Raw genomic sequence first — 11,925 nt, 5'->3', positions numbered from 1 at the left:
TTCCTATCACTTTTTTTTCTATTTATTTTTATATATTAAAAAATTGTCACTTTTTATTTTTCTTACTAGGTAATAAGTGCCATAAAATCTAATTATTATCTATCTAAAATAATTATAAAGCTCTCAACTGAGTTGCTCTCTCATAAATATGTCAACAAATAGAGTACTCGTATTTTTAAGATATCCTAACTCAAATCTTATTATTTAATAGGGTATTCGAACTTTATAAATACTCGATTAAATTTTTGAATTAATATTCAAACCTGTATTCGACTATCTTAGATATTATCCATTAAATACTCATACTCGTTATTATGTGCTTAATCTCTTGGCTATAACTTTTCAAAATCAAATAATTCTCTTGGCAATAAAAAAATAAAATGAAAAAGAATAACCTTTGACTGAAGGACAAGTACCAAAATTATCCAAGCCTAGATGCATGCAAAGTGTAGTTTGAAGAACAAAAAATTCTTTAATGAATAAAAAAAAAATGCATTAAAAATTCTTTAGAATTTCTTGAAGTATTTGGTCTTCTTCTTTGTACTATTTAATTATTGCTTCATTGATAAATATATAATCGCACGTTTGTTGCACTCTTTCTAGTAATATGATACTTTAATCATTTGCCATGATACTTGAGCATGAAGAAGCACATATCTTCGTTTGATAATAAACCAAAAACAGCATGCACCAAGCAGATAATTAATGTGTTTTAGTTGTTTTTGATGCCTTTTTTGGTTTTCATGTTGTTTTGCTGATTTATCTTGCACTAATTTTTATTCCTTATGTTAAGTTTTCTTGTTTGATATTTGAACAAATAACATTTGAATGATCAAATTATGTAATTAGTGTATACATTCTATTAAAGTGACAGATTTAATTCTTCTCCTTTGTTTTGTGAACGGGGTGATACATTTTGTGAATGGGGTGATGCATTGTGAAGAGCATTTACGGTCCCCATCCATGCACAAAACCTTTGTAATTTAGTTTACATTGAATTTAATCACCTTGCTATTAAGTACATATATTATTTTTATTTTTTTTTCAAATTGCCAAAACGTCACATCATTACTTTGTTAATGTTTAATCAAAGTTATGTCAATATTGTCATTATCATTTGTAAAATGCGATGTCATTGAATTCAACACCATGTTAGTAAGGAAAATGCAGAGTCAAACACCACGCTAGCATATATAATAAAAAAAAATTTACCATTATTAGTGATTGATATGACATTTTCAATTTTAAAAAATAAAAAATTTGATTTTTACAAATTGTTTTACAATTACTAAATTCATTACTTTAACAAGATACAGAGATTAATTATATAATTTAACAAATTTCAATTATTCATAAAAAAATCAAGAGAGACAGAAACTTCTACTCTCCAAATGAATGTTGAGCAAAATATGGTTATAGGTAGTTTTTTATTTGGTGAGCACAACGCATCCGATTGGTTTTTTTTTTTTCCTTTTTTGATTTTTATAATGATTTTCATGTGAGAATCACAAAATTACGCCTTGTTGTGTAGTAGAATGTAATTGATTGTTCACATTTGGCCTATGGATATGTTCATGATCTTAAAGTTGAACACATGACATGATTAGATGAAAAGATTTTATGAAACGACTTTGGTCTATATAAGAGCATACGTCCATTCCATTTACAACATAACTATAAAATCCATAAACCATTTTATAAAAATACTTCCTACATGTGGTTAGAATAGGCATCTCAATCGTCACTAGCATCGCATTCATACCTTCAACTTTGACAATATCTATATCCCACCCCAATTTGCATAAAGCATATGTTACCTTTTATTTAAAGTTTCTTGTCAAAGGGACTATCTCCAAAGCCACCTTTGGCCTTCTTTTTCAAACTTTGTTTTCTTATAATGTTGCCGACAATACTCTATTATTATAATCAATCCTTCTGTCATTTTTATCATTTTTTTATGTATTTGATTTTGGTTATTAATTTATTAATTTTTTAAAAATTATTCTACTACTAGTTTAATATTATTCAAAAAGTAATGAAAAAACTAAGATCGAGCTGAACAGTTATATCACGCGGATAGTAGTGAAAGTAACTCAAAACAAGTGTTAAGGTGAGATGAATTAATTTCATCTTGAGATATTCTAAAGAATTTGACTTAATCACTCAGATATAAAGGTAATTATTCAAAGACTAATGAAAAAAATCAAATCGCGTAGTTATATCTCGCGGATAGTAGTGAAAGTAACTCGGAACAAGTGTCAGGATTAAACAAATTAATTTCATCATGATATGTTATGGAGAACTTGACTTGGTAGCTCAAGTAATTAAAAGGTCTTTCGCTTATTTTTTTTCTAAAGTACAAATGTTTATATTTTTTTATCTTTTCCTTCTTACTTTGTTTTCTTATACCTTTTCCCTCTTATTTTCGACTCAAGAACAAATCTTATTATATTATTAGACCATATGATTTAAAAGCTCATCATTTCAATGACCATACAATGAATTTCAGTATTTGTTACCTATTGTGTAAAACAAAACTTTTTTCAATAATTGATGCGCTTTGTATAAGTGAGTAAAACTCTTTTTAGTAAGCAATAAAACTTATTCTTGAATAATTATTTTTTTTTGGCTTAATGTATAGAGTTTTGACAATTCATTTTATGAGGACAAGATTTCTTGATAGAGACGAGATAAACTTTCACTCTTATCTCTCTCTCTATTATTGTCTCTCAAATTCTCTTATATTTAGTCCTTTTTTAACTTATTCTTAGCCTTAATTACTTCATCATTTACTTATTCTCTTTTACCTGTCACGACATTTAGTATTTTCAATGACTACTCTAATCTTTCTCTCCGTTGCTTCTAGCACATCTTTTTACATTTTTAGAATACTTCCCCTCTTTGTATAATGAGAACACCTCCCTCTCCACCTGCCTTGATATCAAATTTTTCATTGCACCCTTGGTTTAGTGTTTTTGCCCTTTTATTCTTTCAAGTTCAATATGCAATGTTGTCATAAATTTGGCAGATCCAAGATGAATGGTAGAAGATATATTAATGATGTAGGTGAATACTCATTTAACATTACAAGTTCATATTCTATGGTGGAGTACTAAATATGACATGGACCTTTGTTTTTATTTTGAAAAAAAAAATTCAAATTCGGCTCTTTGAATGTGAAGCCGATACATGTATGTAGAGTTAAATGAAATGTTCACATGTATCGAGAGTTTTTCTCTCTTGCAAGTTGCGAGATACAATTGCATTTAATACTAATTCATGTGCAATTGGAGTAAGTAAAATTGGATTGGACCAATAACCTAACCGAATCAAATGCGATTTGAGTAAAATTGTTTGGTTTAATTGGTTTATTGGGTTTATTAATTTAAAAAATTTGGTCTAATTGGTTTATTTGATCAATTCTCGATTTTAAAATTTTTAAATCGAATTGATCAAAAGATCAAATTAATATTATATATATTAAAATATATAATGTTATATATATTATTTTAAAATTTATATAAATATATATTTTCAATAAACTAAGCTCACGGGGATGGTTGTTTGCAATTGGGTTTGAATTGGGTGTGGGATTAGATTCATAGCTGATGGGATTCTTATTCAGCCATTGTGAGTTTGAGAGGTTCTGCAAGTCCATGCATCTAATATGCCCAAGTTGGATGCTTTTGATTTGGGCTTTTCACTTTATTTTTTCTTTCTTCTTTCTTTGTTCATATTTGTACTCATAAAGTCCAAGTCATTTTGACTTTGACAATTAACAAATAAAATTTATGTATTTAAAAAAAATAATTATAAAAAAATGGTAGTTATCGATCTTCCCTGACCTTTCTCTCCTAAACGTTACATCTAGGAAAAAGGTTCGTTGATGAGAAAAAATAAATGAATTAGGTGCTATCAAAGAGCCATTGCCCGTTAATCCCTCATTCAAAGAGGCTTTAATGCAATTTGGTAATGACGGCCATTTGTTGGAAGGAAATTTATTTTCCGATGACGAGATGGAAGCTGATAGTGCATCAGATGGAAGCAGTGAAATGGAGAATACGGATGGTATGGAAGAATATCCGGATGATTTTTGAATGCAAATTGAGAACCGTATCCTATCTATCAGAATATTAGAGAGGAAGCAAGAAGAACTTATTAAGCGGTGGTAGAAATTGGTCATAGTGAGGATGTTGGGTCCTCCAATTTCACATCGGCTGTTTGCGATAAAATGGTGACTTTCTAGACTCCTAAGGGTAAGTATTCTGCTGTGGACTTAGATGAAAAGGTTTATCTGGTTAAATTTGTGGAGGATGGCGATTACTTATGGGCTCTTCTGTACGTCCCTTGGATGATCTAGGGACACTACTTGATGGTGTGACCATGGTCACCGAATTATGTACGGGGCCTGACAGATCTATCCGCAGTTGCAACTTGGGTTAGATTTCCTGAAATGCCACTTCATCTCTATTACAAGTTGGTATTATGACAAAATGGTTCTCTTTTAGGCCATTTGTTAAAAATTGACTATGATATAGGACAGGAAAAGTGAGGTAAATTTGCACGGATTGCGGTGGAACTTGATTTGACTAAACCCTTGGTACCAAAATTTTATATTAATGGATGTATTCAAATGGTGGAGTGTGAAGGTCTTCCTAGAGTTTGTTTTCATGTGGTGTGTACGGACATGTCCAAAGAAGAATGTCAGAAAAATGGTGAAAACATGTCAAAGCACGACCAAAGTGAGTCTAGGTGTAATAATCAACAGCATGACAAGTCCCCATATAGACCATGGATGCTTGTCATTAGGCGTAAACCTAGAGATACAGAGGGACGATAGAAGGCCATTAACATGGGTAAGGAAAAAGCCAGATTTGATAATGGATCAAGATTTTCGATGCTGGAGAATGACCAAGGGGAGGATGTTGAAGTTGTTGAAGAGGTTGACCATAAGGTAACGAAGGTTAAGGAGGGAACATATCCTATGCAAGGGACTGATAAGGGACACTCAAGGAATTCTATTCCCAAGTTTAGGCAAGTTGATGGTAAATTGGATGGCTATCAAAAGTTCAAGTTATAGTGACAAAATAAAACTAATCAAGTGACTGACACTAAGCAGCAAATTGACAGAATTGGGATGGAGTTGGAAAATTCAAGAACCGATAGTTCTAGGGATACGACAGTGAGTGAGCATTCAGGTTTCAAGGAAAAAAAAGGTGTGCCAATGAAAAAGAAGTAACGTGTCTAATCCCAAGAATAAAAGCATAACACAAGGAAGTCATGGTTGATGAGAGGTTGCTTGATTCGGAGAAACATTAGGCAATTATTATTGTAACTAAACAGATGTCCAATAATTCTCTGAAGGTATCTTCTATGTGGTTGGGTAGTAATAAAGCCATTATTGAAAAAACTGGTGGAATTATCATGAGCAAAAAGGATGAGCACCCTCTGGATAGAAGAGGTCTTGTTCTTGTTCTGAAGATGTCTCTTAAGAAGATGGTTAGATCAACTAAAAGGGTTCCTCCCTAACAACCAAATGTCCTATCCCAACCCGTAAGAAGGGAAGAGACAATACAAAGTGATCATGTGGAAGAAAGAGATATTACCTTGAGAATGGAGTTAATCGACAATATCATCATGCAAAATGTCATGATGGTGGAGAATAAGAATGAGGGTTTTACTAACCCATAAATCTTTTATCAACTTAATATATGGATTTAAAAATTTTGGTGTGGAACTATCAAGGTGCAGGTGACAGGAAATTTGTCCAAGTATTGAAGGATTTTGTTTGACAGTACAAGCTCTCTATTCTAATTTTATTGGAGCCAAGAATTAGTGGGGTCAAAGTTGACAAAACTATTGGTGCTCTAAAATTTGATAAGTCACATAGAATTGAAGCAACAGGTTACTCAAGTGGCATTTAGGTTTTATGGAAGGAGCACATTTTGATCTCAGTAATTAGAAATCATTCACAATGTATGCATTTGTCTTTGAACTATCCTGTAGGTTCTAATTGGTTCCTAATAGCAGTATATGGAAACTCGAATCCAGCTGGTCGAAAGAGACTTTGGGAAAAACTTTTGGTATTTGCAAGTGAATTATATGGCCCATGGCTAGTGACTGATGACTTCAATGCATTCTTATTCTCTCATGAAAAGATGGGTGGTTCACAGCGAGGTAGTCGGCCTTGTTCAAAGTTTCAACACTTTGTTACTAATTTTAATTTGATTGATCTGGGTTTTAAGGGACCAAAATATACATGGAAGAAAGGTTTAGTTTTGGAAAGGTTGGACCGAGCATTGTGCAATTCAGAGTGGCATCTTTTGTTTCAAGATTCTGTTGTTCATCACATGCCTCGTCTGTATTTAGATCACAGACCATTAGTAATTGAATTATCAAATAAACAGAATACACAAGTACAAGCTAAATTTCATTTCCAGGTAACATGGGTAGCACATAAAGACTTCAACACTTTTGTTCAGCAAACATGGAGTAATTCAGGAGATTTAGAATCTGATTTATTAGCCTTTGCTAAGAAAACATAATAGTGGAATAGGGAGGTCATTGGCAACATTTTCTATAGAAAGAGAAGGTTGTTAGCGAGACTGAGAGGCATAGAAAAGGCATTGGAGAATAATTCTTCTCGGCATCTTTGAGAGGTGGAGCATAGGTTACGATTAGAATATGAAAATGTACTTTGCCAAAAGGAAGCTTTTTGGATGCAAAAAGCAAAGACAGATTGGTTTAGAATGGGTGATGGCAACACTAAATATTTTCATCTTCGCGTGACCCGAAGAAGGAATAAAATGAAGATTCTACATCTTAAAGATTGGAGTGGAAATTGGTGTGATGATCAGGATGTTCTTCAAGCTCAGACAGTGACGCTTGTCAAAAAACTTTACTCTAAGGAAAATGAATGGAGCCCAACTTATCCCATAAGAGGTATGTTCCCTACAATCAATGCTCTTGACTTTAATAACCTGGTCAAACCAATTGAGGGAGAAGAAGTGTATAATGCCTTGTTTGAAATGAAACCCCTCAAAGCCTTAGGAATTGATGGATTTCATGCTTTATTCTTCCAATCGCAATGGTCGGTCATAGGCCAATAATTAATAGATTATGTATCAAGAGTTTTTGAAGGTGGAGATATCAGTGATAGTAAATGTAGATCTCTAATTGTGCTGATTTCGAAATTAATGTCCCTCGAACATATCTCCCAATTTAGTCCAATTAGCCTACTCCGATGGTTTTTAAGTTTTTGATAAAAGTTATAACGAATCGATGAAAGCCTATTATGGGGTCTCTCATTGATGGAACACAATCTAGTTTCATTCATGGGAGACAAATCACGGACAACATAATTATGGATAAGGAGGTGATGCATTCCTTTCGAAAGAAACAAGGTAAAAAAGGTTGGATGATCCTGAAAATAGATCTAAAAAAGGTATACGATAAGCTCAGATGGGAGTTTATCTATGATACCTGATAAAAGGTTGGTATGCTTGGTAAAATCATTGATATCCTTGTTCATAGCTGGAAGTGCAATATCTAAAAAATATTATGGAATGGAATTCATTCTAACTCTTTTCAACTTTCTAGGGGTGTAAGAAAATAGGACACATTTTCACCATATTTATTTCTCTTATGCATGGAAAGACTTTCTCATGGTATTAATATAGCGGTTGCTTAAGTTTTACGTAAACCAATCAAATTGAGTCCTCGATGCCCTCCATTGTCACATTTGTTCTTTGCAGATGATCTCATTCTATTTACGAAAGCGTCTATCTCTCAGATGGTAATAATTAAAGGTGTCTTAAAGGACTTTTTTACTCCTCAGGAGAGAGTAAGTGTTAAAAGGTCAATATTTTGTTGTTCAAAGAATGTTAATGAGGATCGTATTCGTGAATTACGAACATATTCAAACTTTGGATATTCAAATGATGTGGGGAAATATCTTGGATTGCCATTGTTTAATAGTTAAGTAGGCAACAATAAGTTCAATTATGTGCTTGATAAAGTGCTAAACAGACTTAGTTCTTGGAAGGCATCTTCGCTTTCTTTTGCTGGAAGATTGACTTTGGTTAAATTGGTATTGACAATTGTTCTTTATTATGCTATGCAAACGATTTCAATTCTGTTGAATGTCTGTAAAAAAATTGAAAGATTATGCAAGAATTTGTTGGGGGACGGTGAGGCAAGTAATCCGAAGGTTCATTTAATTAGATGGCATGATATATGCAAACTTAAACAAGAAGGGGGGATGGGCATTCAAAAATTGAAAACAATGAATGATGCATTCTTATTAAAGATTATATGGCATCTATTGGTAAGGCCTAACACTCTGTGGGTGCAGATTCTAAAAGGCAAGTATAATTTTGTTATTGCTAGACGTTTGGAGAATATTCAACGTCAAGGAGCCTCAGCCCTATGATCGACTTTAAGCTGCTTATGGCATCATTTTACTAATAACTTGAGATGGGCGATTGGCTATGGGCTAACTTTCCGCTCTTGGAATGACATCTGGTTGGGTGATTCAAAGCTTGTTGCTAGTGTGGAGCTAGTTAATGAGAGGGATTTGGGGCATGTTCCGGTGAGAGATTTCCTAGTAGCTGATGGTGATTGGGACTAGGATAAGCTAAGGTTGAATGTACCACATACGGTGGCAAACAGGTTATAAATTCAATGTCTCCCTTTCTAATGTTTGGACCAGATGAACCGTATTAGGTGCTCACAGCATCAGGTATGTTTACAGTAGCCTCTGCATAGGAGTATTTGCGAACAGCACTATTGCAGGAATTTGCCTCGGATAGCAGCGGAATGTGGAACGTAGCATGGTAGTGGCAAGGTCCTCAAAGAATAAGAATGTTTTTACTCTAATGTCTCTATGGCTATCTTCTCACTAATAAAGAGAAAAAAAGGAGAAATTTGACAACACTTTCTACTTGTTTACAATGCAATCTGGATGAAGAATCTTTTTTGTTTGTGTTAAGGGATTGCTCATTTGTTAGTGCTGTTTGGTTGAGACTATTAACACAGAGTGCATGGAATCAATTTTCTACCATACTTATGATAGATTGGTTTGTGCAGAGTCTTAGAAATCAATAGGTCATCATATTCAATTGCCCTTGGTCAATTACCTTTGGTATTACATGTTGGTATATTTGGAAATGGAGTAATTCATTTACTTTTGAAAAAAGGCTGATCTTGGTAGATAACAAACTAAATATGGTTCGCAGCATGTTTGTTGCAAAACATACTGCTTTTCTTATGCCATCCAGTATTAGTGACCAGGTTTCCAAGAGAGAAGAGGTTTTTATTGGTGGGAAACCCCCACCAGTGGGATGCTATGTTGTCAACTTAGAAAGGGCTTGTCGACATTCTCTGGGATTAGTAACTGCGGGAGGAGCTATTTGTGATGAAAATGGACAATGGCAAGCAGGGTATGCTTGCTTGGCCTATAAAGTTGAGTTGTGGGGGCTTTATTATGGCCTCAAAACTTGCATGGGATTTAAGGCTCAGAAGACATTGGCTCCAAGTTAAAAATAAAATAGTGGTGCAGGCACTTAGCCTACCAACATGCCACCATTGTGCTAATTCAGATTTAATCCAAGTTATTCAGGTCTTACTACAATGCCAATGAGAATTGCTTATTATGCATATTTATTGAGAAAGAAATAGGGTAGCCGATTATATGGCGAACATTGGATTTACCGTAGAGGAGGATAGCTTCATTTACAATAATCCTCTTATTGAGGCTTGAAGATTATTGATGTATGACATGTTAGGGGTTTGTTTCCCTAGGATGATTCGTTCTTAATAATATTTCCCTCTAACAAAAAAAAAAAAAATTCCATTCCATATTTAATAATGAGAAAATTGTGAGAAATGGACCTCCTGATAAGGTGATTTCATAAATAACCACTTATATAAAGTTATCTGTTTCTAGCAAAAAATAAGCATGAGTAGACCAAAATGCCCTTAAAAACATTGTTTCTAATTAAGGTCCATATATCTCCCTCCCGCTAGAGAGAAAATAAAAATAAATAAATAAATGCTCGCCTGTTTGAGCTCGCTCATCTTTCTCTCTAAGCTCTCTGAACTGTCTCAACTCTGTCAACTCTCTATTGAGCGCCATCGTCATCAGCTCTATTAGCTCTTTAAACTGTATGAGCTCTGTTAACTCTTTGTTGAGCACCATCATTATTGGGCTGTGGTCTATCTCTTGGCATCTGGCCATAGTGTCGTAGATTAACAGACCCTATAGCAGAGATGACATCAAGGTATGTTATTGGGTTTATTGCTGCAACACTTAATTTTTTGAAACATTTGGTGTAAATTAGAATATGGATTAGAAACATTGCCCAGAGTTGTTACACGTCATGCATCTATAACATGTGTTAGCGTTATTTTAGCATGCCACGACATTGGTTATTTTAGGTGTCACGACTCGGTACTCTCCTCGAGCCCGTGACAACCGTCGCGATGTCCCGATAGACATTCATTACCCTAAATGCCAACCGAAACCTCGCAAGGCTTAATATCAGTTTTCGCACCTCCCCTGTGAGCAATAATTACTAAATATCATATTTTAAAAGATTATAAGTTATTTCCAAATCAAAACAATAATAAAAAAATATTTTCTGTCTCACAAGGGCATTTTGGTCATTTTTTTCAAAAAATTTGAAACCTGCTGAAAATATAATATATAGGGGAAAATACACATTTCATAACTAAAAACAAGTTTTTATGTCTAAAACATTCATTTAGGGTGAAATTGTAGCTAATAGAATAAAATAAAAATATTAAATGAAATATTTTATTTTCTTATAAATAATATTTATAGAACTCTGCGTAAATAATTTTTGTAGCGTAAAAGCACAATAAATCCATACATACAGTAACACAGATAACCAGAGTATGTAATTTAATTTACAATGACGTGTGGGCCCCCGAATGACTAAAGGTAACAAACGCTGTGGACCTACAATTTATGAGGAGGCGAGTCCAATAATAACCCTCAACGTAATCAGCTATTTACGGACTATCTTGATCCTGGAATGAGTGGAAAGGAGGGTGGTGAATTTATATAAACTCAGTGAGTAAACAAACATCATCTAAAATATCTAAAGTCGAGTAAATTGAGACAACTTAAAATAGTTCATCGTACTATGATTCATAACGTTTCAAACTCATTTAAACAAAATAAAATAATTTCATTTCACTCAAATAATCAACATGGCTTATGAATTTCTTAAAAATTTGGCTCGTGCCAAAACTCATTCTCGGGGAGGCCTTGGTCGGGGCATCCAACCGAGTCCGTCAAGGCTGTTAAAGAAAAGTTCATATACGCATAAGACACATTTTTATGTTTAAAAGCATAGCCGTTCGTTGGCGTTGGCTGAGTTCACCTTCACGTGGTGGTTTAGCGTGTAGTGAACTCTAAAGCTTTACCTCAGGAGATTCCCTCTGCGCCTCTCGTACCGAGGTAAAATATAACCGGGTTTACCGTGCCCCTCTCAAATAGGCTGGTCCACGGAAACCCACCACTGCAGTGACTAATCAATGTCCCACCAAATCAATAAAAGTTTCGACAGCATGACATGGCAATTATATTACTACCCTGCCTGTTAAGGCAAAACAAACAGTTCATACAATTTCAACACAATTTCCAATTTAGCCATTCATGCCAATATCACCATAAGCCATTCAATTCAAACCATAAATTTACAACACAATCAAACAGTCTCCAATTACTCAATTTCTAAAATCATCATTCAATTTCAAAATGATTTATAAAACTCATTTCATTTAATCACATTTTACTTATAAAACATAAGGATTTACCATTTAAACTCATTTTTCTATAAAATCACAAAAACGAATAAAAACTACTTTAGATAATTAAGACGATAATAAGGTTACTCA

This window comes from Theobroma cacao, chromosome 5 (genome assembly GCF_000208745.1).
Source record: "Theobroma cacao cultivar B97-61/B2 chromosome 5, Criollo_cocoa_genome_V2, whole genome shotgun sequence".
Taxonomy (NCBI): Eukaryota; Viridiplantae; Streptophyta; class Magnoliopsida; order Malvales; family Malvaceae; genus Theobroma; species Theobroma cacao.
Note: the sequence above shows the minus strand (reverse complement) of the source record.